Below are 6,524 nucleotides of genomic sequence, written 5' to 3'. Positions count from 1 at the left end.
CAGGGGCTGCGAGTTGTTGACACGTGGCTGCCTTTTGGTCCCGGTTTGTGTTACCAACCGAGACTAAAGGTCCTCCTGCCTGGGCGTCCCGCAGCAGCCATATGGAGCCCCCTTCTGTCCGGTTTCATAAGCAATCCAGGACTAAAGGTTTGGGCTTTAGTCCTGACCCTTTTGTCCCGGTTCCAGAACCGGGTCTAAAGGCCATCTGGAACCGGGACTAGTTCCCTGTTTTCTACTAGTACTGACACACACTGGCGACAGCAAGGGAAAGAGGCATGAACTAGAGGACGCTAGCGGCAACAGCGTGGAGGTACCACCCGAGTCGCCCAAGGGCGACACAGGGGGTAAACATGTTATAGAGCATAGGCATGAAGACACCCCCTTATCTAGCCACTCATTTTTGCATCGTGATTCGTGCAAGTATTTTTGTCTTTTTAGTTTCTCTCATATAGAACAACCTATGAACTTCAAACTTGGCAGCACAACAAAACATTCTTACTAGAATGTGGGAAAAAAGTTTCGGAATTTTGCGTGCATCATAAATCCAAAAAATAACATTTAGAAAAAAGAAATTTCATTCCGTATATTTATGTTGGACCAAAAAATCTGAAAGCATTCTAGTTAGAATGTTTTGGTGTCTTGCAAAGTTTGATGTTCATATGTTGTTTTATTTGGAAGAAATAAAAACAAGAAAACTTGGTGTAGTAAGTTACGGATCTTACAACAATGCCAGAGGGTAAGGATAAGGGGTGTCCAGGAGCCAAAGCTTTAAAAATCCACATCCCGACACAGGGGCATAGTGTTTTTTCCTGATAATTTGATCGACATATCTTGTCCCCCTGGTCTGTGGGCCAGCTTGTACCACCGAGACTCTGGAATTATGCTTGTTTTACCCCGGTTCAGAAAATGCAAGTTTTTTATCCCGATAAAATGTTAACAAACAATTATTATATAAACATACAGTATAGTACATTATGAACAGTGGACTGCAACATGCAGTAAAAAAAGAAACACGAGAAACGCGTGGTGTAGTTTTCAACTATAAGAGCTTATGTGAATGGTTGGGTGGTCACTGGTCAGATTGATACGCTGGCATTTGATTCATATCTGTAGGCCAGCTTGTACCTTTCATGAATTTTGAATTCAGCTATTCATGTACTTGTCTGGCAATAATTTGTGCAACTAGCTTCTGCATCAGGACTATAAATACGTCACGTGATGTACGCACTTGTCAAGTAATAATTTCTGCAAATAACAACCGCATCTGAACTATAAATAGGGCATCTGATGAACTGATTTGAGTCACCATTCCTACCAGCACTGCCACACATAGCAACCCACGAATATGGATTTGTTTCTGCCACTCGTCTCATTGATTTTGGTGAGTGCATACATACACCACTCTTGTTATCAGATATTCCTATGCGTGCATCACATCGACGTACGAAAATAGCCGTCCCTATATATGTAGTAAGTGCGGATTTGTTATGTTGCACGCAGATTGCCGGAGGACAATGTAGCCAGCATGCTTGTTTTGCCGATGCGGCCAAGATGCCCCTGACAAACATGCAGACACTCACGGCGTATTGGGAGGCCGCGCTTCCAGGAATTCCCATTCCCCCGGCTATCAGTGACCTGTTAGCCCAACAAAAAGGTCTCTCTCTCTCTCTCTCTCTCTCTCTCTCTCTCTCTCTCTCTCTCTCTCTCTCTCTCTCTCTCTCTCTCACCGCTACTCCTATGCCATTTCGGTGAACTCATTTGAACGTTTGGTTTGGTGAACTCATATCAACGTTTTAGATAATTAACGTATACGTAATTTCGAGTGTTTTGGAGCTCAAACTGTGTACTGTAAACTAAACCAAAGCAATGGTTGGACAATAATAGTTGAGGAGGAACTAATGTGTCTAGATGCAGGAAAATAAAATATTTGATAGATAAAAGATTTAGTCTAAAAATATCCTTTTTAGCACATGGATATATATGATCAGTGTCTGTGCGTACTAGACACACGAGTTTGGCTAGTTTCGTTTCTGTTTTGACTTGTGTCTGTTGATATGCATACGACATATTTGCTCAAAAAAAATGCATACGACATATGTGCATTCAATGTGTTTTCTTGAGATGATATTATAATTAGTCCCAGTAACATCTAATTTATTACAGGGCAGCAAAAAATTGGACCGAACTATGAAATAGTCAACTCAAAGGGTGGTCACGGGGACAACCATGTTCATATCATATCACAGGTTAAAGATGATTTAAAAGAGGCATATGGGTCTCATGGTGAAGAAAGTAGAAAGAATGTCATGATGGCACTTGAGCCAAAAATTGGTAAGGATCTGAAGGGACAACCATTGTCATATGGGTTACAAGCTAAAAATTATGTAGAAGAAAAAATTGCTGCGTGTAGAACAAAAATCGAAGAAAATCTAAAGGAAATATCAGTGCCATATGGGTCAGAAATTGACAACAATATTAAGAAAGTTTCATTAAATTTGAAGAAGATCCTTGCAGCGTATACACCATTCAAAGATGAAAACCTTAAGGAAATATCAGTGTCATATGGATCAAAAGTTGGTGAAGCCCACGAAGAAGTTTCAGGGTCATATGGGTTAGAAAGTGAAAATAATTTAAAAGAAATATCTCTTTCTTATGGTATAAATAGCGATGATACTCCACTGGAAGAATCAGCACATGAAGAAAATATAAAGGAAATCTCAGAGTCATATGGGTTAGAAGGTCCAAATAGTTTAAAGAAAGTTCCACTAAATTTGAAGAAGATCCTTGCAGCCTACACACCTTGGAAATTTGGAAATCTAAAGGAACTATCTGTATCATATGGATATGGATCAAAAGGCCAAGAGATTTCAAAGGAAGCATCAGGAATATCTGGGTTAAAAGGTGAAAGAGATTTAAAAGAAATCTCAGTTTCTTATGGTGTTGATGACCGTGAAAAACTGAAGGAAATATCTGTGGCATACGGATCAAAAGATCAAGAAACTCTGAAGGAACCCTCAGGAACATATGAGTTAGAAGGTAAAAAGGAGTTAACAGAAATCTCAGTGTCTTATGGTGCAGACGGCCGTGAAAATCTAAAGGAAATATCCGCAACATATGGATCAAAGGACCAAGAAATTCGCAAAGAAGCATCAGGATCCTATGGGTTAAAAGGTGAAAGGGGTTTAAAAGAAATCTCAGTGTCTTATGGTGTAGACGGCCAGGAGATTCTAAGGGAAGGCTCCACATCACACGAAGAAAATTCAAAGGAAGTCACGATGTCATATGGGTCAGTCGAAGAGAAAGATGAACAACCCCACATTTTGAACCAAGGTAAAGTTCATTTTCTACGAGGAAATAGAGTTAATTATTTTATTACGTACAACCCCTCAATTGATTTTTTGCCATTGTACCCGTTGCAGTAAAAGGAGAGGGGAGCCACCATGTTCACGCTCACAGCTACAGGAAGAAGAAAGAGGCAGATGTCTTTCTTCCACGACATGTTGAGGCCAGGGTCCTTGATCACTCCGACCATCCCGCCGACCACCTCCATGCCGGCGCTTCTCTCCGGCAATGTCGCCGACACCATCCCATTCACCACCAAGCACCTCTCCGACATCATCACGATGTTCGCACCGGCGTCCCTCCCGATGACCCGAGAGATACGGTGGACGCTGGACACCTGCGAGCACCCACGGACGCTCCCCGGCCAGAAAGCAGGCTGCGCCACCTCCCTCGAGTCCCTCGCCGAGATGCCGGCGTCCCTCCTTGGCAGGCGCAACGTCCACGCGTTCTCCGCCGTGGATCTGCCCATGGATGCCCCGGGGACACCTGCGCTTAGGGGGAGGTACAACGTCACGGCTGCACGGAAGCTCTCCGGGTCATCATCTGAGGTCGTGACCTGCCATGACCTGACCTTCCCGTACGCGGTGTACTACTGCCACACGTCCAGCCCTACGGCCGCGTACATGGTGACGCTGGCGAGCGTGGAGGAGGGTGCCTCTCCGGCGACGATGGAGGTCATGGCCGTGTGCCACCTTGACACGTCATTGTGGAGCCCGAAGAACCCGTTCTTTGAGCTGCACAACGTTAGACCAGGTGATGTGGCCGTATGCCACTTTCTCACTAAGCTGAGCATCATCTGGGTGACCGTCGATGAGCATGCGGACGCACGGTAGAAGGGAATGCTCACGCCCGGCCACACCTACGTATCTGCTTATGTTAGCTATATGGCCTATGGCATGAGTACGATGTAGACTGATCGACGTGTATCGAGATATGTGGTATGAAATAATTGGGTGTTGCCATCCGTGAGATCTTAGTCAAATTCTTCTATCTGATAAAATTCTGGTTGTACGAAAGAAGGCCACTGAGTATAGCGTTTGAGGAAAAAACGTTGCAACCTGGTGAACCTATACTTCTACACTTGGACGACCTACACTTGCACTATTACACCGTAGGCCATGTAGAAAATTATCCACTCATCCAACAACCTGCGTCCATAATCGGTAGGCCATCTATGTGTCATTGACGGGTGGTCATGTACAAAGAACAACAGAAGTAAAATGTTAAATGCAGGTTTGTAGACAGCCGAGCGACGATTACAAGCAATGGAGTGAGCTGAAAACGCGTCACCGTCGTCTACCCCAAAGCCAGACAAATCTTGTTGTAGTAGAATCGCCGTGCAAAGGCACCAAAGGACCTGTGCACCAGAACAACAGCCGTGAAGAGAAGGCTAGACGATCTAACTAGACGAACGAAAACCGGATCCAAGCAGGTCCACAAAAGGCAAGCACCGACTGATTCCCACGACATGCACCAGGGACACACCTCCACACACACTTGGTTGGTTTCATGCTCCTCTAGTGAAGCATTCAATAGTTCTTATCTTTAGCGCGGTCGAGGAAGTTGGCCTCCTGAAAATGAACTTGTTGCATACGTGCAACTTCATTGGACGAACGAGAAGCTTCACCGTGAGTTATGTGAGCGGACCTCCTCGTAAACATGTAAAAAAAATTCCAGTCCAATAGATTGATACACAATTGAACCTACATGAACCATATACTAAACTCCTCTAGAAACATCTTCAAATTCATGCTCATCTAATTTTTTTGATCAAGAACATGCAAAACCTAAACATGGCAATGTTAAGCCTATAGAGCACGGATTTATGAAAAAATGTTGGGATCAGAATAAAAACATATTGTAATTTTTTTAGGCGGAAGCATTCAGATTGAAAATGAGTAGGGAGAAAGATCCAGCAAGAGCAACTACTAATGGACGCCCAATATCCGCCCCAACGTCCGAGCGGCCTGCCCTGTCACTGTCTGGAAAATTCCCACCCAACCGAACGCGCGAATCACAACCCAAACGACCGGGCTGACCGGTAACCCATATATCGAACCCAACCTAAACGCGCGAATTACTGTCTTCATCTTTCGTCATGACCTGCATGACTTGGTCTTCCTTGCTTCCGCGGTCTTGCTATCAAAAACGAGGATGTTTGTTTTGCTCAAAGTTGACGAATGAATAGGAAGAAAATTGTTGGTGAAAAATGCGAAGATGCTTCAGATCTTGTCTAGGTCGAAAGCCTAGGTATCTAAAAAGCAACTGCCTAGTTTGTTTTCTTAATATAAATGAACTTTTACAGACCCTATAGAAGAAGGTCACCTGTGAGGCATGGTACTTGTGTTTTTCTTTCTTCTTGCTTTTTGAGAAGTCATGGTACTTATGAGTACTTTGGCATGCATGTACAAAGAATGCCCACTTCCAATTGTACAAAGAAACTATGGTTCCGCAAGCCCCTCGCCTTATGTCCCTACTGCAACGCACTACTTGCCTCTACACCCACCCCAATCTAAAACGTTGGACCAATGTCCAATTTAAAACATTTACCACTGCACGGGCCCTCGTGTACCTCTATTCAACACTAATGATCAATCTACTGCTCATCAAACACAAGGACGAGAAGAGTAGGGAACTGGAAAATGGTTGTAATGAACAAATCCCCACGGGGCCACAGGTATAGTATACGGTTACTAGATGTATTGTTCCACGAGTTTACTTGGCATGACTTACTCATGTGGTGTTGCATGCAGATGCAATTGACGTCAATGTTGATGTTGGGCACGACTGGGTCCCGTTGTTCTCCTTGGGGTTGATGGTGTTCCTCTTCCGGCTGGACTTGCATCACTTGGCCTTCATCGCGTTATTGGTCTCGGTGTCCACATCGTTGATAGTTTTAATCGTCACAGTTGCGGAATTCAATCCGGAACGAACCTTAGAGAGAGATGCAAAGATCACAATGCTCTTGTCTAGTCTGAAGCCTCGGTTTGGAAGGTGCACTTTCTTAGTTATTTTCTGGGCTGAGTAATAATAAATTAACTTGACAACACTTCCACATTGAAGTCTGTTCTTCGTCAAAGAAAAAATGATTCTCTCCCGGCAGAGTTAAGATTCAGTACCCTAGAGTTCCCCGTCGTTGGTGTTACAACGTTGGAGCAAATGTATCTCATTGCCAACACCTT

General features: G+C 44.0%; 1 pseudogene; it reads left to right on the top strand.

Annotated features, from left to right (window-relative positions):
• The first annotated feature begins 1,251 nt into the window (after window positions 1–1,251).
• On the top strand, window positions 1,252–4,311 carry LOC119335946 (annotated as a pseudogene).
• Window positions 4,312–6,524: the final 2,213 nt, after the last annotated feature.

The sequence above is a fragment of the Triticum dicoccoides genome, chromosome 7B (assembly GCF_002162155.2).
Source record: "Triticum dicoccoides isolate Atlit2015 ecotype Zavitan chromosome 7B, WEW_v2.0, whole genome shotgun sequence".
Classification (NCBI taxonomy): Eukaryota; Viridiplantae; Streptophyta; class Magnoliopsida; order Poales; family Poaceae; genus Triticum; species Triticum dicoccoides.
This window is presented reverse-complemented; position numbering and strand designations above follow the sequence as displayed.